The following is a 27,966-nucleotide window of genomic DNA, read 5'->3' on the forward strand; positions in this document are numbered from 1 at the left end:
CCTTATGTCTCTTCTATTGGAATCCATTCACATATATTCAGACTAGATTCTCAAAATTGTCTAGCAGATCTGAGACACATACACACACACACACACATACACCATTCATCCTATCTTAGCCATTTGGTTACATGAATATATATCTTGGGAATCTCAGTTTCAAAGCTTATAGAATGGAGCTAAATGTTATAAGAAGTTTTAGAAGTTTAGAAGTAGGATTATAGAGTCAAATCTTTAGCCCTGGAAAGAACCATAAAGGACCTACTCAGTGTATTTTATTTATTTACATATTATCTCCCCATTAAAATTAAGCTATTTGAAGACATAGATTTTTCTACCTTTCTTTCTAATACCTAGTGTTTAATATAGTTCCTAGCACAGAGTAATTGATAAATACTTTATTGACTGGTTGACCTCCTCATTATATGAAGGAAAAAATTGAGGCTCAGAGATATCCAATGATTTGTCTGGTCATACAGCTAGTGACAAGGGTGCAATTATGTTCCTAGGCTTCTTTTAAGACAAAGTATTGTGATTTTCTCTCTAATACAACCATGTTGTCTATTCTCAATTCACACTCCAGGGCTTGGGTGGGGCCATAGAATCACTCAGAAATTTAAAGCATAGTGTTCCCTAGCTCCAGTCTCTCCCCAGAAAGATAGCTATGCAGATTGCCAGGAGGATCTAAAGTCCCCAGGCTTTTCCAGTGTACAAATGCTTAGCATAGCACAGGCATTGCTGAGCTAGCTACATAAAAGCCTTTATTAGCCACATTACTATTGACATCTTCCACTGAGTCAGAGAGCTTTAGGCAGAAGCCTGCCAGTACCTTGGACAGATCCTCAGGGGGGAAATTGCTCTTGCAATTTTTATACTTAGAATGTTGCCCTATTGCATCAGCTCTACCTCTTTGGTCGACCTGTAGGCTTGTTACATGGACACACATTCATTTATTATAGTGCTGAAGGCTCAGAACCATCATCTCTCACAATGGCTTCTTGTGTCTATATCCAATGGCAAGGCCACATCTGGACTGATTAACATTCCACAGGGATATTCATGTCTTAAAGGAATCTGGCAGGCTGCTTGAGGACACTACTTTGTCCCCTTCATCAGAAATTTCATTCTCTGCAGTCTTAACCCTTTCTGTTTACTCTCTCTTTTCCTGATATAGGCCTCAATTGACTTCCTTTTGTAGAATCATAGATCATAGATTTAGAACTTAAAGGGAACCTTAGAACTTTTAGGATCATAGATCTAGAGGTAGAAGGGACCTCATGGCCCATCTAGTCTAATGCTCTCATTGCACAGGTAAGATAACTGAGACCCACAGAGGTAAAGTTAATTAACCAAGGTCACATATGTAGGAAGTGACAGAATCAGATTTTGAACTCGAGTCCTCTGATTCCAAATCTGGTACTTATACACCAAACTTATGATCCTTAGTATGGCTTTTGATTTACTTGAACAAACAAGACAATGTTTGGACAATGCCAAGAATGGAGACAGATTGTTGAATAACATGATTCTGGGTTTTCTAGTAGTTTATATAAACACCGTTGTTTATGCTGTTTTTTGTTGTTGTGTAGGAAAGTATTCTTCAGTACCACAACTTGGGTCATTTAATGCTGTGACAAAACTCAGAAAAACCAGTTCATGGTTTAACACAGATCTTGTGAGATCTTGTGCATGAGAACCCTCCTGCAAATTAACATTTTCACACATCTCACATCAAAGTGTTCTTATGCTCACAGATGGCACACATTAATTTGGGAGATCAATAGAGGCTGAAGACAAAAATGTAAGGATTAAACAATAAACTCACAAATCCATAGAATTTTGTTTACTTCTTTGGGGGTTGGTAAACTTGAAGAAATGTAACTTTTTTGTTGTAGTTCATTTCCATATTTAGGTAGCATGTCTAAAAGCTTTTTTACATCACACACATACTTTCTACTCCCCACATTAATTTGTAGCTTTATATGGCAAGTAGGTAGCACAGTAGATAGAGCACCAGGCCTGGTGTCAGGAGGACCTGGGTTCAAATCTGGATTTAGATACTTCTTAGCTGTGTGACCCTGGACTTGTCACTTAGTCCCAATTGCTAGCTTTTACTGGCCTGAGAATCAATTCTTAGTATCAATTCTAAGAAGGAAGTAAGGGTTTAAAAAAAAGGTAAAAAAAATTATATCCTTATGAATGCTCCTTGAAGAGGCTTTGATCCTGTTAACCAAAAAACCTTAGCTCTTTGATATCTGCTAGACCTATGTATGGTTCTGTCCCAAAGCCCCAGCTAGGAGTACCACAAATTCATACAGTGCAAAAAGACTGCTCTATTAGTCAACTCTGTCAATGCATCTATTTCAGAGTCACAGATAGTCATAAAATTAAACTTTGGTAGCACTCCTTCATAATCTGCTGATGTGATCCAGGGCCTTGCAGTAGATACCTATGGCAGGAGGTAAAGCACATTTAATGACCCAAAGAACCAGTTGACCTTTTGCTTCCTTCAAGATTCAACCTGAGCCACATTTCTCAATTTCCAGGCAGTTAGCACCTTCCCTTTTCCCAAAAGAGCTTGCTTTGTATCTTTTTCATAACTAGATATAAACTATGTATTTTGCAAATACTGTATATTTTGTATATACATGCATATCTATGCAAAAGATACTTTTTAATCTATTTGAATAGGTAAATGACACTAAATATAAACTCCTTGAGGGCAGGGATTGTACGGCTTTTGTTACCTATCAGGGCACATAGTAGGCCCTTGATAAATTCTTGTCGATTAATTTATAAAAACTAATTATACAGAATACCATCAATGTTTTGGAGATCGTTATTTCATAGGCCACACCAGTCTTGAGTGTTCTTTACAAATTGACCAATGTAGAAGATAATCATACCATTTTGAAGAAGGAGTTATTTATCATCAAAGCTGTGTTTGAAGTATATAGATGACACTTCTAGAGGTTGTTGCATGCCCTCATTATCCATACAGCCTGTATGAAAATGGACACACTTAAGCTGCTCAACAGATCAATAAATACTTGTCTGATTCATTAGATCCTATTTTTCCCCAGGTTCATGTTTGTTATGATCTGCCTTCCTGGGTGTTACTCAATTCACAAAGACATTGCGGCCATTTCTGGTATCTAATAAAATAACAAAACTGTGCTATAGGTCATGAGAGCCAGCCCACTTTGATAATTGGCAGAATTCTTCCTTCACTAATGCCATCCCATCAAGGCAAGGGCTCAAGATCCAGGCAGACAAGCTGGAGGAACAGATGGTGTGCAGGTCTGTGACTCAACAGGGGTAGTAAATTCAGTAGGAGATAATAGTGCCCATCTAAGACCCTGTGGAGTCTCACATAAGTGTTAATTGAGATAGAGAATACATAATTTAAGAATAAAAAGGCCAAAGCATTCAGGGAACAATTTTTGTTCAGACAAGGGGTTAATTAACTTCCTAGTTTTTGAATTTTGGTTTCCTAACTTTTCATGAAATCCCCATAGCATTTGAAGTTGACTGAACAACCAAACCACATCCTTAGATATGGGTCTCCTACAATTACTTGGTTATCTGGCCTCATCCTAGCCTCTGGATTACATCTGCTCTTCTTCCCTCTGGATCATTTCCCCAACCAGCCTCGCCTGGGGATTTCTCTAATTACTAGAATTTGTCAGATCTGCTGGTGACAGCACAAGAAACTTGAGCTTTAGAAGTCTGGGTCTGCTCTCTTTAAAACAATGAAATCTATACAACTGTGCCTGTGGTCTCCTAAACTCTCCAGACTGGCCTCTCAATCTTTTAAACTGCACAGTCTGTTTCTGGATTCCCTAAAATACTCAGACCTGCCCCAACAGTTTTAGAAACCAGCCTGGCCTACCTCCATTCTTCCTGAGCCATGGGAGAGGCCTCTGTTTCAGATTTTTTATCAGACTAGATATTTGCATCTATCCCAGATGTTTTAATCGACTTCAGTCTCAGCCCTCAAACATATTTTGTCTGGTAGAAGTGCTGCTCCCAGCTTCAAACAGTTCTCCTGAAACATTCAGATTAATTTTATGTGTTTTCTCTGAACCTGAAGTACTGGCTTCTGTAGATCTCCTTTATACGAGGACACCATTACTTGAGGTGTACCAGCTCTGTGGCTATGGGGCTATGGCCATCACTCTAGCATGGGGCAACCCTAATTGCAACCCACTATTGGGAAACAAGATAGCTTAGTGGTAAAGATTCTGGATTTGGATTTGGGAGGACCTGAGTTCAAATCCTATTTCAGACATTTGTTATCTGTGTGATCCTAGACAATTTGTTTACCTTTTCTCAACCTCAGTTTCCTCATCTGTAAAATGAGGATGATAATTGTACCTAGTCTTAGAGTTATTGTGAGGATCAAATGAGATAATATATTAGAACCTTTTGCAAGCCCTGAAATGCTATTTAAGTGCTATTGTTATTTCAGGGCTTTTCTTCCTCCACCTCTAGTCTCTTCAGAACTCCAATCTATCTTTTACATAACTGCTATACATTTCCCATTATGCATAGATCTGATCACAGCATTTTTCATTCAAAATCCTTTTATAGGTTCCTAGTATCTACCAAGGATAGTTTAGACTCCTCAGTCTGGCCTTCAAGATCTCCATTGGCCTGGCACTACCTGCCTTTCTACACTTATTTCCATTTCTGGATTCTAATCTATCAATCACAAAAACATCCATTAAGTACCTACTATGTGCCTGGAACTGTGCTTAAAACTGAGGATACCAAAAGAGGTATCCATTTATGAAGGGCATGTGGAAAAGGAATAGGAGCATGAGAAGACATTGTAATAATTTGGAGCTTGGTGAAATCATGAAGAACGTTGAACTCAGAGAGGGCAAATTTGGGTGGATCTGAGAATTAAGAGGAGAATGACTTCGTTTGAAAGAGGACTGAAGTTGAGGGAGCAGAAAGGGAAAATAATGATTCAGTCAGAAGGAGCTTAGGAGAACCACTGCTGCTGACTCTTGGTCTCCCTCCCCCATATCTCTTCAATATGCCCACTACTCTCCACTATGTAGCAGCTCCCCAATTTCAGACCCTCATCATCAAAGCCATTGCTATAATTAATATGGTTGATCATGAAAATAATAGATTTAAAGCTAGAAGTTATATCAGAAGTCAACTAGTCCAAATTCCTCATCATACACCTGAGATGGAGTGACTCACCCAGGGTCACATAAGCAGTATGTGCCAGAAACAGGATTCAAACCTGGTTCTTGGATTCCAGGTTTGTCATTTTGCTTAACTGTTTTCCTTTGTTACAAGTAGGGGTTTTGGGATGGGCAATCTGGGATGGGGCTGGAGCAGAAAGAAATATTAGGAAATGATGTGCATAAAAAAATAAGACATATGTGGCTCAGTAGATAGAGAGCCAGGCTTGGAGATGGAAGGTCCGAAGTTTAAGTCTGACCTCAAATGCTTCCTAGCTGTGTGACCCTGGGCAAGTCACTTAACTCCAGTTCCCCAGCCCTTATGGCTTTTCTGCCTTGGAACCAATTCTTAATATTAATTCTAAGACACAAAATAGCACTATTCTTAATGTGATGCATCGAACTCAACCCAGAATTCCAAGGGTGATCTGACTGTGGCAGAGGACAGTCTTACTTTCATCATTCTGGAAAAATATAACAATAACAATAACAACTCATATTTTTACTTCAAGGTTTACAATGCATTAGTAACCTTGTAAAGTGGGGAGGACAAAAATATTTAAAAATATTACTTCAGTGAGGAATATGAGTCTTAGAGTGGTGGGATAACTTGCTTTTCTCTTTCTAATCCATCCTGCCAAATGGACATTCCCGAATCACATAACGCATACTTGGAATGTGTCTCTGGAAGGATATACCTTATTCAAGAGAAGTAGTATAGTTAACAAGAAAAGAGTGGTAGTGAAATGAGTAGTATGAACGATGAAGAAGATCCGTTCAAGTGAGAGCCTCCAAGAACCAAAAAGGAGAAGCACGGTAAGTACACTTGCAGAAAGATCGATGAAGGCAGAGAGAAACAACATTGTCATTTGGGAACATATTACAGGAATATAAAGAGGAAATAAGTGAAGCATTCCAGGAAAGATCACAAACCAGAATGTAAGCATGATAATAGTACTGCTGGAGTATTCAATTACGCAAACATTTTATTAGAGCATGTTCTCTCTGTGTCTCTGTCTGTCTCTCTGTCTTCTCTCTCTTTTTCTCTCTCAAGAGAAAAGAGCTAATTTTTTAAACCTGATAATGATAATTTCATCTTGAAAATGTGCAGGATTGAGCATCAGGAAATTCTTTCCTGGGTCTCATTCTCAGTCACAAAAAAGGCCTGGTTGCTGGAGGAGAAATTATGAGAAACTCTGAAGGAAGTGGCCACTCCATCTTAGAATTTATAACAGAGGAGAAAAAAAAAAGTTTAGCATAGAAGGAAATGCTTTTTAGATTTCAGAGGATTCAGAGACAATAAAGAAAGGATCCTTTTCCTACTGTTCCCAGCAGTTTTATAGGAGAATTCATCCTAGGCAGGATGAGAAATGCAGGAAAGAAATTCTGAAGACACAAAGAGAAAAAAATGAAATGAGAAGAGAAAAGCTGATTCTTTAAAGGGAACTTACCAGTCTCCATAGATTTTCAAAATACATGTACAAAAGATAAAAGAAAGAAAAGGTTACAAGGATGAATAAAAAAATGTCCTGTAAGAATAGTGTCTGAAGAGTAGAAGCTTAGACTAAACTGAAGTTGTGGTGGAAAACTAGAGATAATTAAAATGGAAACTGAAACCTCTATAGGTAGCACAGTGAATACAGCATCAGATATAGAGTTAGGAAGATCTGAGTTCAAAACCAGCCTCAGAAACTGAGCAGTTGGATGGCCCCATGCAAGTCATTTCATGCCTGCCTACCTCAGTTTCCTCATCTGTAAAATAGGGGTCATAATAGCATCTACCTTCCAGTGTTATTGTGAGGATCAAATGAGATAATATTTGTAAAAGCATTTTGGAAACCTTAAAGTGCTCTATAAATGCTAGCTATTATCATTGTCATCATCATTATAGCACCTAGCTGCCTCAGATGAGTTCAAATGATCATACCAAGATGAATTCCATCCTTGAGCGAGCTCAAAGAACTGGCATGTATGTTTGCTGAACTTCTGTGGTGTTCTTTGAAAGGTTATGGAGACTAGGAGAGGTACCATAGAATTGGAAAGAGGTAAATGTCTTGATTTTCAAAAATAGAAAACAAATAGAGTCAGTAAGGCTGGTTTCAATTCCTGGAAAATTCTAGAATGTACTTGTAGCACAGACCCTGGGCTTCTTCTCACAACCTCTACTTGCACTGACAGGTTAAGTCCCCAGAGGACAGCTATGCATATCTCCCCACTGGATTCCAAGGGACCTGAAGGGTCCTAGCCCCTATTAGTATGGCTCCTCCAATGATTATAAGTTGGTATCAATTAGATAGCTGGGCTTAATTAGCTCTATAAATGGTATTTATTAAGGTAGCATAGTAAAAAGGTGACTTGCAACACCACTACAGCTCCCAACGGAGGGCATTATCTCCCACAAGTACATATGGAGTACAGGAAAAATTGAGTGCAATCTCAGAGCATATGTGGCAAAGGGGGCAAAAGGAGTCCTTTTATTCTCTCTTTGGGGGCACTTATGTAGTTCCTTGTAGTGCCAATTTTTGCTTGGCTTCTTGCAGAGTCCTGAACCTGCCTTTCTTCAGTGTGTCTAGTTTGCCTCAGCTTGGACCAGTGTAGACACTGCCATCAGCTATGCTGATGATACTTCTAAATTGCTTACAGAAAGGAAAAAATCTAAACCATTCAAAGTTCACAAGGTTTTCTGATACAAAGTCAGGGGAAACCTTCTCTTCTCTCAACCCCAAGCTAATTTGGTTTCAGGGGCTTGGCAGGATTGCTCTCATCTCAATGCATGATATGATTAGAACTCCAGTTAATCAATCAGTTTACTGAAACCTAGTTTAATGTTTTGGGTTGATTGATCAGTTCAGTAGAGATGTCCTAGCTTGCACTAGCTTAATGACAAGGGCACTTCTATAATTATTAAGGTAAGGGTATTGAACATCACTCATAAATACTATGAAAGAGATGACTAGTGAAATCTAGAAACTGAAATGGAGATCTCAAAGAACCAGCAAGGCTTCATCAAGAATAGATCCTGCCAGATTAACCTCATTTTCTTTTTTTACCTGGAGGATTAGGGAACTTTAGTCGATCTACAGTTTAGCAAAACATTTGACAAAGTCTTTTTTTTGTCATTTTTGCACACAAGTTGGGGATATAGAAGACAGATAATAGTACCAGATGGATGACAAGATCCAAAAAGTAATCACTAATGATTCAGTATGAATTTCGAAGGAGTGCCCCTCCTTTTTTTAACTAGAGTGCCCCTGAGATATATTCTGGACTGTTTAACATGCTTATCAATTACTGCAATGAGAGGATAGTTGGTATGTTTTTGTGATTTTTAGATAACAGAAAAAAAGGATAGTTAACATATTGGATGACAGAGTCAAGATCCCCAAAGATCTTGAGAGTTCATAATGTTGAATCAAATTTAATAAAAAGCCTTTTGGTGAGCACAAAATGGAAATGGGGTTTAGAGAATCCAGTTAGATAAGTGGTTCATCTGAAAGGGATTTGGGTATTTTAGTGGACTCCAAGGTGACTCAAGAATACGCTATAGCAGGGGCAGCTAGGTGGCTCAATGGATTGAGAGCCAGGACCAGAGATGGGAGGTCCTGGGTTCAAATCTGGCCTCACTTCCTAGCTTTGTGACTCTGGACAAGTCACTTGACCCCCATTGCCTAGTCCTTACCACTCTTGCTTTGGAACACAGTACTGATTCTAAAATTGAAGGTAAGAGTTTAAAAAAAAGAATATGCTGTAGCAACCACAAAAACAAATGTAATCTATACAAGTGCTGCCGTTGCTGTACTTTGTCCTGGTCAGACCACAGGTGGAGTAGAATTATTCTTAAGCCTATGGGCCACATTTTTGGAAGGGCATTTTCAGACCAGATTGTCCAGAAGATAGGATTGTCCATTCAGGATAATGAAAGGTCATGTGATTATGCCATAAGAAAACCAATGGGGATAACTTGGGATGTTTTGTAAGTAGAAGAGAAGACTTGGGGGTAAGGATAAGGGGTGACAGTGGTCTTCAAGGATATAAAGGATTGTTCCATGGAGAGATGGATTAGCCGTGTTTGGCTTGGCCCCAGAGAGAAGAACTAAGAATAAAGGATAGAACTTACAAAGAAACAAATATGGTCTTAAAGGAAGGAAAATTTTCCTCCCTTTGAGAGCTGTGCCATAATGGAATGGGATTTGGGACCTAGTGGATTCCCTCTCAGTGAATGAATTCAAGCAAAGATTAGGTGATCATCTATTGAGTAGGATGTAGGGGGAATTCCTACTCATGTAAAGGCTGAACTAAATAGCTTGTCCTTCTCTAAAGCTTTGCCATAGTGTGGGAGTTATCTTCAGTTCTCAAAGACTATTTCAGAGGGAGGCAAATTTAACCTTATGCTGGAAAGGCTTAAAATAAGGTCCCAGCCATTGACCAAATCTGAAGACCAGTCTTTGTAGATATTGATTAAATCTACGCCATCCAGGACCCGTTTTCCGCCTTTCTTTCCCCAAAGATCTCTCCCAGGCTCACCTGCAGGCGGCCATTCTCAGAGCATGCACAGGGGCCACAGACGGTCTCTTGGGTTTTAAAACACCCTGAATAGCATTTGTGTGTTTTCATAATATCCAACTCGCACAAAGACCTGTAACAGGTTGAACCCTCAATTCTACTGTGTTCCAGCAGAAAGACTATCCGGATCCCTTTGCAGAGTTCTGAGAGGGCATGTTGGCTAGAACAGGGGTCACAGCAGGCTCTCAGTAGTCTGTCCCCGGAATTATTGCCGTTTGGAGGGCTCACAAAAGGGATCAGGTGGAGACTCAATAAAATGGCACCTATGGCAAGCCGTACTGCACGGCACTGGTGGATGGGATGGACGGGATATGGAATGATAGAAGAGGGGAGGAACTTCTGTGGCAGCTGAGAGCTGGTGTGTCCTTCGAAGAGAAGACCCCTGGGCCAAGAGAGGACACTCGGACTCCCATGAGGACTTCATGGCCAGGATCCTGGAATCACCGAGTCACGTGGCTGTCCTGCGCGCTGATGCAAATGCGTTCATGATGCTCAGACACTCGCCAGTTCCTGTTAGCTATAAGGAAGGCGAGCATTGCTACACCTCCCTGGGGCATTGCCCTGAGACCTGCCTATCGTTTACATGATCATTTCCTCGGAGCTCTCACGGTTTCACAGTGGACAGGGGAAGTCTCTGGGCTCCAGATTTTTCTTCGGACAATTAACCTTCTAAATATCCACACGAGGTCTTACTGAGGGAATTCTGGCTGTCAGTCTTTAGGTGCTCAGGTCAGCTAGAAAAGGAGGAGCAAGAGATGTGTTCATCAAATGCTGCCTCTGTGTTTTTTTATATGACCATGTCTGGCTTGAGTTACACCATCCACAACACTGTCTGTGCTGTGGCTTGAGCTCTCCGTGAAGTATTTATGAGAAAATCAGAAAAAAATTCCATGAGAAATGAAGGATATTTAGTCTTTCACTCATGGCAGGAAATAGTGACTGGGTCACCCCTTTTTAGCTATGGTGCAGAAATGATGTCTTTGTGCTATTGGTGTGTGAATTTTAGATTTTCTCCAACTTGCTTAGTTTTAGAAATTTAGCAACCATGGAATGTACATACCCCTACTTAAGGATTAACTGTGAGGACAATGGCCTATGGCTGACATGTGCTAGCAAGTGACAAATAAGAAACAACTGACAGATCCCCTGGGCTGTCCTAAGTCCGGCTTAAGCTACCATTGGTACATGTGAGACACAGGAAGTGATGTAAAGAACAGTCTATATATTTCACGTCACTTCCTCTCTCCAGTCTCTCTCTCTCTCTCTCTCTCTCTCTCTCTCTCTCTCTCTCTCTCTCTCTCTCTCTCTCTCTCTCTCTCTCTCAGCACCATGGAGACCTCGAGGCCTCATGGTTGGAAGCTGAACTAGATTGGGAAGGCCCCTTGGCCAATGCCTCTGAACTCCTGCCTAGCTCAGCCCGTGCTGGAGCACTTTAAATTCTCTTTCCTCTCACTTCTTCTTAATTTCTTCCCTTTATTGTAATTAAGCCACCATAAAAATCCCAAACTGACTTGAGTATTGTATTGGGATTGAATATTCCCTGGTGACCACTAATATAATATATTCAGCCAATAACCGCTAATTTTACCCCTTATAGGTGGGAAAAAACATGTAATGAATTCTCTTCCAACTATCAAATTCTCTGATTAGATGCTCCTCAAAAACTATATTCGTAATTCCCAATACTTGTCATTTCGCATGGGAAGCTCACTGTTGTTTTTTCCCCCCTTAAAATCTTAGATTTGGATAGGATCTCAGGTACCACCCAGCAGGAAAAAAAAACCTCTTTTGCAACACCTTTTTTAATTTACTCCCAGTGAGGGCATATTATACTCCCTTCAAAGGTGTAACACATTTTTTTTGTTGTTGTTGAAAAAGTATTTACCATTAATTTAGTTTGGTCTGGTTAGTTTGAAATGTCCTATGCTAGTCATGAAATGTCATATGCTGGTATGGGGTGTTCAGGGAGGGGTGGTATCTCTGGTATGGAGGGCTTGTCGTGCGTTTCTAGGGCAGCTTTCCAGCCTCTGGCCCCCACCTGACACCCAGCTCTCACTTGTGGCTTCTAGTAGCTGCTAGCATGTGGCAGCGGCCACACCCCAGGCAATGGCTTCAACAGGCCAGCTAAACCTTGTGAGATTAGCCATTGGGTCATAGACCCCTGGTGAACCAGGGCTTTGCTCACCCAGCATGTGAAGACTGCTTCGGCTGAACAGACGGAAGAAACCAATAAGAAGGTTCAACGGCTGAGAGGGCGACGCAGCAAAGCACTGTGGAGTGCTTAGGGTGTGTTGGAGCACAAAAGACAACATGGCTATCCAGTGCAGCTGAGGAAGTCTCCAGGTGTAACGACTTTTCGTGTCACTGGACCCAGGCTTCCAACGCCGAGAGAGTGGAACTGTCTCTGTGCATCGACTTTTCCACTTAAATCTCCTTCACGCACAAGTATCTTTGTGCATGCTCATCTATCATAGATGAAAATGCACAAAGACAATCATCATCCTCAGTTACCGAGAGACTACTACTACCCCTTGTCAACAATCAATCAGTCAATTTATAAACATTTATTAAGCACCTACTATTTACTTGGCACTGTACTAAGCTTCAATAGCTTTTTCAACAGCTGAAACAAATAAAATGGACAGAGAAAAGCCAGTTTGTTATAGTGGATAGATAGAATGTTGGAATTTGAGCCAAACATGCCCAAGTTCAGATCCTCCCTTAGACACTTACTAAATGTGTAATTCTGGCCAATCATTTGGCTCCTTAGTGCCTCAATTTTAGCATCAGTAAACTTGTAAAAATTAATAGCACCAACCTCTAGGAGTTGTTATGAGAATCAAATGAGGTGGGGGGGGGGAAGGTTAAAATGCTTTGAAATCCTTTTTTTTTAAACCCTTAATTTCCAAGACAGAAGAGTGGCAAGGACTAGGCAAAGGGTTGTTTAAGTGACTTGGCCAGGGTCACACAGTTAGGAAGTGTTTGAAGCTAGATCCAAACCCAGGATCCTCTGTCTCTGGACCTGGCTCTCAGTCAACTATCTTACCTAGGTGCCCCCTTTAGTGAACTTTAAAATGTAATATAAATGTTAGTCATCAGTATTGATAGAGGGAATTTCTCACCAGGAGCTTCCTGGTGTAACTCCACACAAAAAAAGTCAAACCGCCAGCAAAAATAAATAAATACAATAAAATAAAACAAGATTCCCAATATAGACCAATTTCCTTGATAAAAGATGGTAGGATTCTCTCTCAATCCTTTGGAGACAAACATTATATCTTATAATTGTCTTCTAGCCTCTACAACAACTAACATGGCTATAAGCACATAAAAGGTGTTCAGTAAGTACTCGTTACTTAATAGAAATGGAAAAGAAGAGAAAATAATAATGCATACATTGTCTGGACCAATTTTGTTCACACCTTGTCTGCAGACAGTTGATTGTCCCTCTGGATATATTGCAAATAAAAGGAGAGGAAGGAGGCAAGAACCCCAGGATGGCTCCTAAGTCAAAATTTTCTCAGTATTTTTAGGGAAAAAATACCTGCTGATGCTGAATTTCCTGCCTTTGAACCCCAGCAATCAGCTAATTATTATATATTTATTAAACACCTACTATTTGCCAGGACTTGTGCTAAGTTTCAACAGCTAAGAAGAGGACAACTGGCACAGGAAAGTAAGGAGTCCCTGCTGGGTTTTCCCTTGGCAAGCTTGTAATTTTTTTGGTTTTGTTTTTAAATTTAAATTCCCTATCCTTCCTTCCTTGATACTGACTAGTCTGGGAGAACATTTGGAGTAATTGCTGAAGAAGCTGGGATCAGTGCCATTGCTCAGGGAGGGAATCAAATCCACTTAGGTAGAATGAGGCTCTCTATACCACAGTGACAAATATCCAGGTACCAGGGACAAAAGAGGCTGATGGTAATCCTGAGTGGCAGTTGGGAATTGTGAGCCTCAAACCCAAGGGAATGTGGTCAACTGCACAAAACTCCTCTCAAGTACATTCATTAATAGAAGCAGTCATTCATAGAATCATAGACTTTTCCCCAACCCTTATATTCTGTCTTAGAATTGATACCGAGTATCAGTTCTATGGCAAAAGAGCAGTAAAGGTTAGGCAATTGGGGTCAAGCTACTTGCCCAGGGCCACACAGCTAGGACGTGTCTGAGATCACATTTGAGTCCAGATTCTCCCATCTACATGTCTATCTTTCTATCACTGAGCCACCTCGCTGCCCAGAATTATAGATTTAGAGCTCGAAGAGGCTTTATGGGGCATTGAGTTCTCTCTCTCTCTCTCTCTCTCTCTCTCTCTCTCTCTCTCTCTCTCTCTCTCTCTCTCCCTCACACACACACACACACACACACACACATACACACACACACACTCCAGCTTGAAAATGAAAAAACTAAGGCTCAGAAAGGTAGTGACTAACTTAGGAGCACTGGGACAAATCTCAGCATGAGGCAGGAACATGCTCCATGCCTCTTTAACAGTTGTTTCTCCAAGAAACTTATTGCTGCCATCAAAAGAAAGGAAAAGTTCACAGTTATGTAGCATCTTTATGGAAGTCTTACAAAGTGCTGAACCTCAGTGACCCTAGAAGGTAGTAGGACAAGCTTTTTTTTGCACCCATTTTACTGGGGAGGAAATTGAGATTGAGAGAGGCCCCAAATCAAACATGCTGGAGCTGGATTTTATAGCAAATCCTCTCCTGATACTAAAACCAGGGGTCTTTCTATTATTGGGGGGCATTTACTGTCTTTTATTTTAATCATCAAATAGCAACAGGGATCTTTCTACATTATCATACAGCTTCTTAGTCCTCCTCTAGTCAAACATACACATACATACATACAAACCCACATACATTTACACACACACACACACACATGCAGAATGCAGCGTTGAAAGGGAAAGGGACCTCAAAGACCAGTTTGACCAATCTGGACCTGTTTAAGATTCCCATCTATGATGTCCCCAAAGAGAGATGATCCAGCCCTGCCTACAGATCTCTAAAGAAGTAGTTTAATTATCTCACTACTTCTGGAGGCAGCTTCTCTCACTTACACTTAATTCCATTGGCTAGAGTCCATGGCAGCACAATTCACTTCCAGTCCACCAGTTGTTTGCCTGTTATTTTCCAACGATAGGCATGGGAAATGTTGGGGTACACATATACACAGTACACATTACCCGATTCACTTCTGATGAGCTACTACTGTCTTGCCTGGCACACGACATTCCTTCTTCTAGCCTCCACCTTTAGTATAGTGTTTGGCACACTTAATAAATGCTGGTTGACTGAGTCACTCCATCCCTCTTCCTTTTATGGAGTCAGATCTTTGCTTTTGTCTCTCTATCTCCTAGTCTTTGGTCTCCTTGGTTGGTGTCACTGACTTGGCTACTTGCTCTCCACACTGGTTTCATTGTCACACAGAGGGATTCCCCTCTGCTTGCTCTGTCCTACTCTGCTTCATGACTGGCAGCCCCTGCCCCCCTTCCCCACTTCATCTTAGCTCTGCATCATTTGTGCCCAGTCTCCCTTTATTCCTTCTTCTGTCATTAGCAAAACCCAAAGGTCACTGACCCTTTTATATGGCTCTTTTTAGCCAGGCAATCTCAGATCCCCTTAGGTGAAGCCATTTGAGCTTTCTCTGTTTCACTATTAAATGAAATTTCTCTCCTTGGAGCCAGATTCTTTAGGTCCCTTGGATCATTGCTAGTCCTCCATTATTTCTGCCTCCTAGTGTGAGGTCAGAGCCATTTCATTCAGGCTCTTTGGTCCCTGAGAAAGTGACTTAAACCCCTTTTCTCCCATCAGTCTGCTCCTCAGTTTCAAGTCAAACTCATTTTCTTCAAAGAAGCTTAATTCAGACTCAGGGTCACCCTGTATTCATACATAATTTCCCTGATTTGATCTCTTTTTCTTTATGGATGTTCATAATTCTGATCAATGGGGTATAGTGGAGCATTATATAATAGAGACAGCAAATCCTGGGTTTGAATCCCACCTCAAAATCTTATTTCACTATGTTTCTTACCTAGATAATTAACTTTCCTGAAACTCAGTTTCCTCATCTGTACAATAGGAACCATTTACAAGGTTATTGTGAGGATAAATTAGATTATTTCATCTCAAGCAGTGTGTTATAGTGGATAGAGAACAGGACGTGGAAACAAGGCAACCTGGGTTTAATCCCAGTCTGATATTTATTTGCTGTGTTACCCTGGTCAAATAAATTGGCCATTCTGAGCCCCAGTTTTTTCAACTGTAAATTAGGGGCTAAGTACTGTTACCTACACCACAGGGTTGTGATGAGATTCAGACACAATGATGTACATAAAGGATTTTACACATTTTAAAGTGCCCTATAAATATCAGTTATGCTGTTGCTCTGAGCCTCTTTGACCCTTTCCTCTCCCAAAGCCTCCCCCAGTTCTCCCAGTCCTTTCAGATCCCAGTTCCCCCAGCAACATCATTAGCATGATTCTAGTCTCCATTCCAGGGTTCCCCCTCCCTTCCAGAGAGTCACTTCTAAAAGCATTCATTTCCTGGGCATTGTCTGTGTTCAGACATAGAAGCCTAACTGTCTCTCTAACCTAATTATGTTTCACTTCCTCTGGCCCCAGCCATGCAAAGGAGACTCTCAAATCCACAGATGACTTCTGGGGTGGGGACAGTTTATGATTTGATTCATTTAAACTTCATTTCTGGGATGGCACCATTAACAGAACCACAGGACTGAGAGTCAGTGTGTCCACTCCTTTTCTCTGGGGATTGCCAGTAGGAGATTCATGGTCTAGTAACTTGAGATCACTCGCCCAGTCAGTGATTACCAGATGGCTGGCTGGGAGCTATACCTGGTAGGGCTCCAAAATGTCATGCAGAGAGAGAAGGGCCTCCCAGACAAAGGCTAATGACACCTGGAGGGGACAGGAGGTTGACAACAGCAATCAACCCACTAACACTCTGTCAACTAGAAAGCTGGTTTTCCAGGCATCCCAGGGAGCAGGAAGGCCAGCTAAAAAAAGGGGGGGGGCTATTCCATCTACCTAGGAATGATGAAACAAATGGTGGTACATGAGTGTGATGGAATAGTACAGGACCATAAGAAACTATGAATATGAAGATTCAAAGAAGCCTGGGAAGGCTAATATAAACTGATACAGAATAAAGTAAGCAGAGCCAGGAAAACAATGCATATATAATAGATGATGCAATGGAATCAGGCAAACATGAAATGGAATGAAGCTTAATAATAATTACAAAGTGTTTTCCAAGAGAATAGGAGAAAAGATGCTCCTTCCCACCTCTGCAGTGGTGGGACTATGCGTGCCTATGCTCTCAGAGTCATCTGAAGTTTAGATGAGTTTGCCTAAAATTCTTCTTATTTTCTCTTTCTTATCAGGAATAGCTCCCTGGACAGAGGGGAAGGAATAAATGAATGAAAGTTCTAGAAAGACAGAAGACAGAAATAAAAAGTAATTTTACCCTCTCCCAAATGAGAATAAGGTATGGGATGATGAAGATGATCACAAAAAATACCTGGAAAGATTTAGATGAAGTGATGCAAAGTGAAGTGAGCAGAACCAGGAGAATGTTGTACACAAAAATAGCAGTACAGTACAATGATCAACTGTGAATGACTTACCTGTTATCGGCAATCCAGGACAACTCCAAGGGGCTCATGACAAAAAAAAAAAGTCTATCTACTGCTATAGAAGAAACTGATGGAGTCTAAATGCAGATTGAAGCATGCTATTTTCCACTTTACTTCACTCAAGAGTTTTCTCTTGTGGAAGTGATGTGTATCTTATTTCACAGCATAAGGAACATAGAACTATGTATTGTATTGTACACATGAACAACCCCTATCATATTACTTACCATATTGGGAAGGGGAAAGAGAGTAGGAGGGAGGGAGAGAATATGGATCACAAAATATCAGAGAATGACCACTGCAAACTGTAATGAAGAGTAATATGGAAAATTTTAATTTGATTTTAAAAATCTCTTTAAGTGAGAGCAATTCTCCAGCCTGAGGCAGTTCAAGATCCCAGAAATGGGAATAGAAGGACTTTGAGTCTTCAGATAAGATATGATAAAGTACTTTGTAAGTTGTAAGTGAGATACTGGTGGTTATAATGGTAGAATATAAACAGGATCACTCTTCAATGAATCACTGGATGAATCTTTATTAAGCACAAACTATAAATTAGGCCTTGTGCTGGGCATTGGGGGTAAAACTACAAAGAATAAAAGAATCCTTACACTTGGGGAACTTCCATTCTAATGAAGGAGACCACAGTTACTTGTATAAGTAAATACAGAAGAAATATAGAGAAAACAAATGCCGCATAGTTAAATTCAAAGTAATTTGGGGCTTGTAGGCACCAGCAGATGGGGAGATCAGTAAAGGCTCCACGCAGAAGATTCAATTCAATTCTAGAAATGTTTATTAAGCACCTTCTATGTTCCAAGTACTGCACTAAGCACTGGATACAAAAACAGTCAAAAGAAAGTCCCTGCCCTCAAATAGCTTACATGGTATTTGAATTGGATGTTGGAAGAATAGAAAGATTCTATGAATATTATTAATATTGGGATCATGGATTTAGACCTAGAAAGAGCCTTCAAAGTTATCTAATCCAAGTCCTTCATTTTACAGAGAAGATTATAACCCAGAGGCTGAAAGATTAGCTCAGCCTGTAAGATTATAAGATCATGTGGGATTTAGAGGCACCTTAGAAAGTATCTAATGACTTTACTGATGAAGAAACTGAGGTTCAGAAAAGTTAAGCAATTTGCCTGAGGGCACACAAGGGGGTAAATGGCAGACCCCAGATTGGAATCCAGATCTTTTCATTCTCTAGTGGGAGCTCTTCAGTCACTGCTACCTTACCATGAGCAGTTCTGCATCCTAGGTGATACATGGAATGCATCAAGGACATAGATAATCTGACTGCAGTATTAAGTGCACATCCAGTGAATCTGGAAGCCAATCTGGTTAGACAAGCTGGAGAAGCACAGTTGGAAAATGCCAGCCTCTGCAGACAAAGGGTCAAGGGTGACCATCTTGGCTTTGGGGGCAGCTGGCTCAACCCCAGCAACCAGTGCAGCCTACTGCATTTCCCCAATAAATTCACAGAGCATAGTGATAAGTCAGCAGGCTTTCTAGCCAAATCCCAGCACCCCCAAGACTTCTCCAGTGCTCAGGTGAAGGTGAAGTTGCTGTTCCTATAGTTCTCTCTGTTATGATGCCAGCCCACCCCACCCCAAGCTTGATATTAGAAAGCTAGCGGTGGGCAGAAGGTCATTTTCAGGTTGTGGACATAAGAAGACCCACTGAAGCCTAAAAGGGACAAACAGCACATTTGGCAGCTGAGAGTGGGGGTGGGAGCCTGAAACATGGAACTTTTCAGGCCACAAGCCAAGGGCTCATGTGGAATTAAGTGTCCCTGATGTGCCAACACAAAGAAGGGCTTTCTAACTTTAAACAGGGTAAGTTCAATAGTGTTGAGGTGGTTCCATCACTGCCAACCTTCATACAACAGAGCCTGTGTAAGAAGACTGGCTCCTATCCCAAACCAAGGGAGGCCTGGTTCATTTACCCAATGAACTCAAGTCTGGAAAAACCTGACCTTGGCCCTGAAAGGCCAACCACTTAGGCATCATGGATCCTACTGACCCCTCCGTAATCAGATCCTAACTAGAAATAGAGCCGTGTCTTTACCGTCAACTGCCTGACTAATACCAGGCAAGTTGCCCCACCCAGAGTCTGTGGAAGCGAAGGCAGAAGAAAAACAATGAACAGAAATAATTTATGTGGGAGGACAAGCACACCAATATGGGAAGATAGGCACATCAACATACTGTTGGTGAAGTAAAATCATCCAATCGTTTAAGAAAAGAATTTGGAACTATGAGAGAAAAGTCATTAAATTATTCATATCTGCTCACCAAGCAATACCATGCCTGAGAGTTTGTCTCAAGGAGGTCAAAGATGAAGGCAAGAAGTGCTTTATATATCATAATATATAGCAGCATTGTTTTTTATCATAGCACGGGACTATAAACAAAGTGGATAGCCATAAACTGGGGAATTTTAAAAGCATACATCCCAAAAATCTAAACAAGGGTAAGTAACTGAGCATAAGTATACAAGAGTAACCTAGCCTGGAAAAATATCAGCAGGTAAATAAATGTAAATAAATAAATTGAATGAGCCAAGGCTTGCAAAGAAATGCTATCAACAAAAATGGATGGTTTTTATTTTGTTTTGCTTTTTACTTTTGTTAGAGGTAAGAGAAAGGTCAGAGGAGTAGGACTATAGTTCAGGGAGGATGGAATGTGGAAAACAGATAATAGGGAAGAAAGGCATATAGGGCAGAATGCTCGTCTTCTTGTCAGGAGGACTTGGGCTCAAATTTTACCTCTGACACAGTCATCAGTTAAATAAGAGAGCATTTCTGGTCCCTTCTGACTCTAAAGCGATGATCTTATGAATTCCTTTTTTTTCTTTCTGGTTCTACTACCAAAAAGAAAGATCTTCTGCCTGGGAAGAAGAGACTAAAAATGATTAGCAGGAAACTGAAATCTAACCCTTTACCATGAGTTTCAACAACTAGATTCAGATTAACCTTAGGGTGTTGGAAAAATCTTGAGGCCTTGATTGCTGAGCTATCTTGGATAATTGTTGATGAATCCTAGAGGATGAGAGGTTCTAGAGTGCTGGAGACAAGCAAATTTTGCCCTGATTTACATAAAATGGAAATGAGATTCACCGAATTATGGGTTGATGAAGTTGACTTCAATACCTGACAAAATTCTTTAATGCATTCTCAGGGATTGTCTGCAAGCAGTTTAGCAGGGCAATAGAGAAGCATTGAACACTAAGAGCCAATGTGGCTTCATCAGGAACAAATCATGCCATACTAACCTCTTTTTCAGGCAGGTCCTAGGAGTCATAGGATCATATACTTAAGGTTTTCACCAAAGCATTGTGTTTCTGGATATCCTTATGAGAAACATGTGACTAGATGATAATATACCTATGGGATTCAGAGCAGAATCAATGACCAAATGGAAAGACTCTTGAATAATTAATCCATTGTGATTTTGGAAGGAGATCTCCAGTTCCCTGCCTCAAGGCTCTTTTCTTGGCTATGTTCAGTTCAGCGTTTTTATCAATTTCTGGCATAAAAGCATGGCTGACATGCTTATCAAACATGTGGATGGTGAGAAGAGGAGAAGCAGAGCTAGCACACTGAATGACAAAACAGGGATCCAAAAGTATCTCAACAGGGTAAAATGACAGTTCAAACTAAATAAGACAAAATTTAATTGGAATCACCAAAAAGTATACAGATGGCTTCAACAAATCAACGCATTAGTACAGGATAGGAAATACAGTACTTGACTGGGCAATTATTCATCAAAATATATCTCATAGGTTACTCATACATTCCTCTTCTTCCTCTTCATATCCACCAGCTTCCACCAAAAAGTAAGACAAACAAAATTACAAAAAAAAAAAAAACACCTTCTTCTTAGATGTTATTATAGTAAAGTTGCCCATTCCTGTCATTTATTCCAATTTTCTCGTAAGCACTTTTAGCAAAAACCAAATTTCATTAAATTTTCATCAACTGCTCATTAAAATTTCATGGAAAATATGAATGATCTCTAAATATACACTCAGCTCTCAGCAGAGTTAGGTGTATGTGACAGGTACTTTTACTTGCCCTGATCCATGAGCTCACTAATGTGGCTATTTTCCACACGAATCTTATTTTCTTTGTCAACAAAGTTACTAGGAATGATTGAGGGAATGTCACAAATGAAGTATAACTGGTAAATGATAAGGTCCCCCAGATAATATTAAATATTTTAGCAAGCCATTTGGTAATATCTTTGTGGCCAAGATAGAGAGATGAGAGCTGGAAGGTACTGAAGTTGGGTAGACTCAGAACAAGAAGAATGACTGGAAATAGGGTATTGATTAATGGATTGATACAGGAGCTTTGGTTCACTGGCATTGCCTTCAAAATCTCAGGGTCACCTCCATACCATAATGAAGCATCAGAATAAAACTGTTCCAGAAAAATGAAACCCTCCACCCCAACAGTTAAAAAAATACTGTCATCCCCAGGCATCAGATGGCCACAGCCATCTCCAACAGAAGCTGGAAAGGGAATCCCACAAGGGAAATGCCTTAAGCCAGAAATCCCACCCACCCTTATGGCTGATTGCTTAGAAAAGGGAAAGTGTGGACCTTGTATCTAGTTATTTCATTAACCAGTGTGTAAGGATTTTAGCTTCTTCCTGGAGAAAATGAAAACATCAGACCTCCAAGATCAAATGATCTCCAAAGGCTAGTCCCATTCTAACATTTCAAAACAGTGACACTTATAGAGTGTTTGAAGGTTTCCTAAGTCCTTTACCCAAATTATCTCATTTGCTAGTTATACTTCATTTATAATATTCCCCTAATCACTCCTAATATCATTGACAAAGGAAAATAATGTTGGTTTCATTATTTTTTTCTTTGTGTCTCCAGCACCTAGCAAAACTTCTGACACATAATAGGTGCTTACTAAATTTTTATTGTTGATTTTGTGATCATCACAAACTCTATAGTTCTATATTATCCTAAATTCTGTGATCCTATGAATCATACTGTGAGGTGAATACTACAGGAATCTTTACTCTTGTTTTACAGATAAAGAAATGAGTTCAGCATATCACACAATTATAAGGTCACACAACTAGTAATAATAATCACAGTAGCTTTTAACATTTTAAAATTTTCATTATATATTTTTAAAATTCTTTTTTTTAATTTGAAGTTCCAAATCCTCTCCATCCATCCATCCCTCCCCCACCCACCGAGATGGCAAGCAATGGGATACCCATTATATATGCGATACCATGCAAAACCTATTTTCTTAATTAGCCTTATTGAAAAAAAGATTTTTTTAAAGAAGTAGAAACAATGCTTGATTTGCACTTAGAGATAATTAGTTCTCTCTCTAAAAGTGGTTAGTATTTTTCATGATGAGTCCTTTAGAATCATCTTGTATCAGTATTGTTTAGTTAGCTGTTATAGACACACAACAAAGCTAAGAGGTGGCTGCTATTATTTTGCAGATATGGAAACCAAGGCTCAGAGAAGTTAAATAATTTTCTCAGGTTCAAACAACTAGTGTCACAGACAGAATTCTAACTCAGGTCTTTTTAAGTCTAGCTCTCTTTCTACTCAACCATGTTATTATATTCATTGTTTCATTCCCTGACTTTCAAACCTTTACTAGAAGGGATATATGGCAAATGCCTTCTTATTGAGTATTATGATGGGCCTGAGCTCCACCATCTTCTCTTTGTAATTAGACTAGTCAGAATGACCCCTAGCACGACCACCCCAGGTCCTTTGATCCATGTATCCCAACTGCTCACAATACTCAAAGAGTATCATTCTTTTCTCACAGCACATTTCAAGTCACCCCCTGGTGGTGTAACTAATTACAGAATTAGTAAATGTCACCAAAAATCACTTTTACGATTCTCTGACACAGGAGTTCTTTTTTCATTTTCTATGTCAACTTCGACACACCGATTCAAATTCCATACTTCTATAGCATAGGGAAAGCTCTTGCGGAAATCAGTTTGAACAAGAATAGAGACAGAGCCTAAAAGTCTGAGGAATTCATTGATTCTGCTTACCAGAACTTTGATCTTACTTTCATTAACCCTATAAGGACAGGGGTTTCCAGAGCAAGGCAATATTTCTCTGGATCAAAAAGAAAAGAGCCATGCTCACTTCCCACTCTTATCCCAGGTGGTTCATTTACATTTCTGCCTGTTTTGAGTTAAGTAATTCATTTCTGAACCACAGTCCTTCTTGAGTCAGAAACTTTTGAGAGTTTCCCATTTTCTACGTCTGCATGACAAGTTTTCATGACAAACTAGTTCTAACTAATTACAGCATGGTATCTCACTAGAAGATCTCTGCAAAAGAGTTCAACTAAGGGAAGGAGAGAAGGGCTCCAACTAAGAGAGCAGGTGAGTCCAGTTTGAAAGTGAGTCCAGTTCCAATTTCACAAGTGTTGCCCATCCAAGAACTTCCTATTCATCATGTGACCAGGAGACCACAACCAGTCACAGAATGTCTATGAACACCCCAAAAGTTCTACAGTTTGCTTCTGGCTCACTCTCAGGATGGCTCCCTTTCTATACCAAATGCTTTACCCACCTAAGAGGGAATCCACCCTAAAGCCTACTCTACCTTTGTCTCCCTCCATAGCCCCCATTTCCAGCTCCCCTTTATATTTTGTAAACTCCTTGAGAGTAGGGGCCATTTTGTTTTCGGAAACATAGTAAGTACTTAATTAATTTTCCTCTTCTCCCTCCTTCCCTCTCCCCCATGTCTCTCTCTCTCTCTCTCTTTTCCTCTCTGTGTCTCTCTGTCTTTCTCTGACTCTGGTTCTATCTCTGTCTCTGTCTGTCTGTCTCCACCTCTCTCTGTCCCTAACTTTTTCTCCCTTTCTCCCTCCTCCTCCTCCTCCTCCTCCTCCTCCTCCTCCTCCTCCTCCTCCTCTTCCTCCTCCTCCTCCTTCTTCTTCTTCTTCTTCTTCTTCTTCTTCTTCTTCTTCTTCTTCTTCTTCTTCTTCTTCTTCTTCTTCTTCTTCTTCTTCTTCTTCTTCTTCTTCTTCTTCTTCTTCTTCTTCTTCTTCTTCTTCTTCTTCTTCTTCTTCTTCTTCTTCTTCTTCTTCTTCTTCTTCTTCTTCTTCTTCTTCTTCTTCTTTTCTTCTCTCTCGCTCTCTCTGTCCCCCCCCCCTTTCTCTCTGTCTCTTTCTCTCCACACCCACCCACCCATCCTTGCCACCACCACTACCACATTTATGCATCTCTAAGTATGGTCCTCAGGCCTGGCTAGTCCCTCCTCTCCCCACCAGATAAACAAGCATTTACTATATATAACACACTATGCTAGGTAGAAAGAACATAAGTAAAAACCAAACCGCTTTCTGCCCAGAAGGAGTTTATATTCTCTACTATGGGAAAACGACATGCAAACAGATAAATACATTAAAAATACAGACAAAATCAATACATAGTAATTTGGGAATGAAGCATAGCAATGAGGAGATCTGGGCATGGAGATATTTTTTTGATGGGGCTGAAAATGCCTTAAATTAAAAAAAAAAACTCAATAATAATCATCAATAGACATAGACATACCAATATAAAAGAAGAATTTAAGAGACTTGCAGAAGAAACTAGGAGCTTCTGGTATATATGTTTTAATATACATGCAAGTGTGAACATATGTACATACAAAGTACTTGTATGTTAGTTCAATAGTTCATTTTTGTGAAATTTATTCCATATGTTAAATGTGTTTATATGTATGTACATTTACATACATTCATTGTGTGCATATAAATATATATGCATACACACATATATATGAGGAAAGAGTCTCTAATATATTTCTATCCCTTATATATTATATATAATATGTTTATAGATATATATACAATATGCATATATATTGTCTCTGTCCCTAGTATATATGTGTGTATTTGTATCTTGTGCATATAGAAATATTCTTAATTCTGTAACCTGAATGACATGTTTATCTTTTAGATTAGCACTCCCTGTGGAACAAGAACCCCTCAGCAAATGTGACGTCATCTCTCCTGGATCCTAAGGAATCAAAGGAAGGGGCCCGTGGGTCTCTAGTTCTCCAGCCAGGATTCTGTGATACTTCGTTGGATCTTCACAGTTACATACTCTCATTATTGCCAGCTTTTCACTCCCGAAGTTGGGGGTGGGGGTGGGGTCTCCCGATTTCCCACCTCTCCCGTTTGGGGTTCATCCTACACGGAGAAGCTGGATTTACTTTCCTGAAGCACAACTCCGATCCCATCCACCACCAGCTCAAGCACCTTCCGTCAGTTTTCAATATCTAGCAAATAAATTCCACATCTTTTCTCCTTAGCATTCGCTCTTCCAGGATGTGGCCTCAACTTGTCTCTCACCATCATTCCTCTACATATATGCCAGCTAAGTTCCGCGCGCATTGCCGTGGTCCAAACATACCTCTGCCGTCTTCCCTCGTCCAGGAACAGCCTTCCTCTGTCACTTTTTGTCAGCATCCCCTAGATCTTTCAAGTCGCACTTCCAACTCCAGATTCTCCCTGAAGCCATCCTTGACGATCCCATCTGTGACGCGCTCTTTCTCCCTTGAGGGCAGTTGCTACACAGAACATTCGCATTTTCACCCACTTGTGAACTTACAATATAGAGAAACTTTTGCGTTATAATTATTTACACCTCTGTTTTATGTCTTGTCCTGGATTAAAAGATGCTCCTTTGAAGCATTGCCTGCGTCTCATATATCTTTGTGCTGTGGAGAAAGCAAGTAGCACACAGGCACGCCAATATTTGCTGAACGAGTGAATGTGTGTAAAATGAAAAGAAATAAAACGTATGTAGTTCCAGCTTCTTCCACAAGGTGGCGGCATGAGATCAAGCATTGCTTTCTACCATCTTGGTCTAGTTGCTATAAAGCAGCTGAAGTAAGGTAGGAAATTATAGACCGTGGAGATCATGGAGTGGAAGGTTATGAATGGGTGGGGAATGGGACGAGAAGAAATCCAAAACTTTGGATCCTTCAGAGTTTACCAAAGCCCAGTGAGAGAGGATGGCAGGATGCTAGCCTTGAAGCATTCCTCAGCAATTGTTTAGTAGGAAGGGGAGGAGGAGTAGCAGCAATGGAAGGAAGAGGGGGAGGAGGGGGAGAAAGAAGAGTTGTTGTTTTGCTTCAGTACCGTCCAACTTTTCTTGACACCATTTGGGGTTTTCTTGGTAAAGATACTGAAGTAAAGATACTGAAGATACGAAGGCCATTTCTTTGACTCCAGATCATTTTACAGATGATGAACTAGGGCAAATAGGTTTGTGACTTGACCAGGGTCACATAGCTAATAAGTGTCTGCCGCCAGGAGGAGCTAGCATTTATGAAATGCCTCCTCTGTTCTAGGCACTGTGCTAAGTGTTTTATGGATATTATTGATCCACACAACAACCTGAGAGATCAACTCTATAATTGTTCCCATTTTACAGTTCAGGAAATTGAGGCAAATAACTTAAATGATTTGCCCAAGGTTACACAGAGAGTAAATGTCTGAGACTAGATTTGCATTCAGACCTTCCTGACTCTGGGCCTAGTGTTCTGTTCCCTGTGCCCTCTAGCTGATGTGAACTGTTGACCCAGTTAGAAACCTTAAAATAGTTAATAATTGACTCAATCTCAATGAGAGATGAGTTTTAATTTGACACACCTTCAGCCTCCCAAAATGCTGTTGTTCATCCTTCATTTTCAGAGGTCTAATTTCAGAGGGGACACAATCTTGATTTGTGTGTGAATTGTATTTAACTGAGGCAGAGTTGCACAAAGTCAGCAGCCTTACTCTTTCTTCCAGAGCTGTCTTAGTCCAGAGGCAAGGCAGAAGTCAGGACAACTGGCAATGGCCTGGGTGGCAGTGGATGACCCTGACATCTGTGATGTCTGAACAAGCTCTAAGTGCTTCACAGTGCCTGCTTAAGCCTCCTTCATGGCTGGAACAAATTGTTCTTAATTGTCCCTTCCACAGTGGGGAATCTTTACATTCCTGGAGTAGACATCCTTCCCAACTCACTGATAGGTTGGAGGTCTATCAGTTACCCTCAACCTGATTTAGCATTCCTGATAAGATGATTTACTGAGGTATGTGCACTATACATGAAATAGTTGTTTTTTTTTAATTAAAAAATTCTTTCTTGCTAAAAATGCTATCATCTGAGCTTTCAGCACGTTTGTAATCTTTTGGCTCTTCTTGCCTTGATGTTGCTGGCTGCTGGCTGATCAATGTGGTGGTTACTAAAAATTGAGGTAACTGGGAAAATTTCTTTTTTTTAATTTTACTTAAATGATTAAGAAAAGTCTTCCATGGTTACATGAATCATGTTCTTTCTCTCCCCTCCTCTCACCCACCTCTCGTAGCCAACGAGCAATTCCACTGGCTTTTACATGTGTCATTGATCAAGACCTATTTCCATATTATTGATATTTTAATGGTGTGATCAGTTAGAATCTGCATCCCCAATCATATCCCCATCAACCCATGTGATCAAGCAGTTGTTTTTCTTCT

The 27,966-nt window shown here is 40.3% G+C and overlaps 1 protein-coding gene across 7 annotated transcripts in view; it reads right to left on the reverse strand.

Annotated features, from left to right (window-relative positions):
• Nucleotides 1–26,030, reverse strand: part of CCSER2 (coiled-coil serine rich protein 2) — a 190,554-nt gene extending 164,524 nt beyond the window's left edge. For 2 of the 7 annotated variants that reach the window (XM_056797333.1, XM_007478044.3), the window contains exon 1: nt 25,874–25,992. The gene's annotated coding sequence lies outside the window, so the exon portion shown is untranslated. Of the gene's footprint in view, nt 1–25,873 lie in introns of all 7 variants that reach the window. The other 5 variants (XM_056797337.1, XM_007478045.3, XR_008911921.1 and 2 more) reach the window with 4 other exon arrangements.
• Between the last annotated feature and the right edge of the window lie 1,936 nt (nt 26,031–27,966).

Source organism: Monodelphis domestica, chromosome 1 (genome assembly GCF_027887165.1).
Source record: "Monodelphis domestica isolate mMonDom1 chromosome 1, mMonDom1.pri, whole genome shotgun sequence".
In the NCBI taxonomy this organism is placed as follows: Eukaryota; Metazoa; Chordata; class Mammalia; order Didelphimorphia; family Didelphidae; genus Monodelphis; species Monodelphis domestica.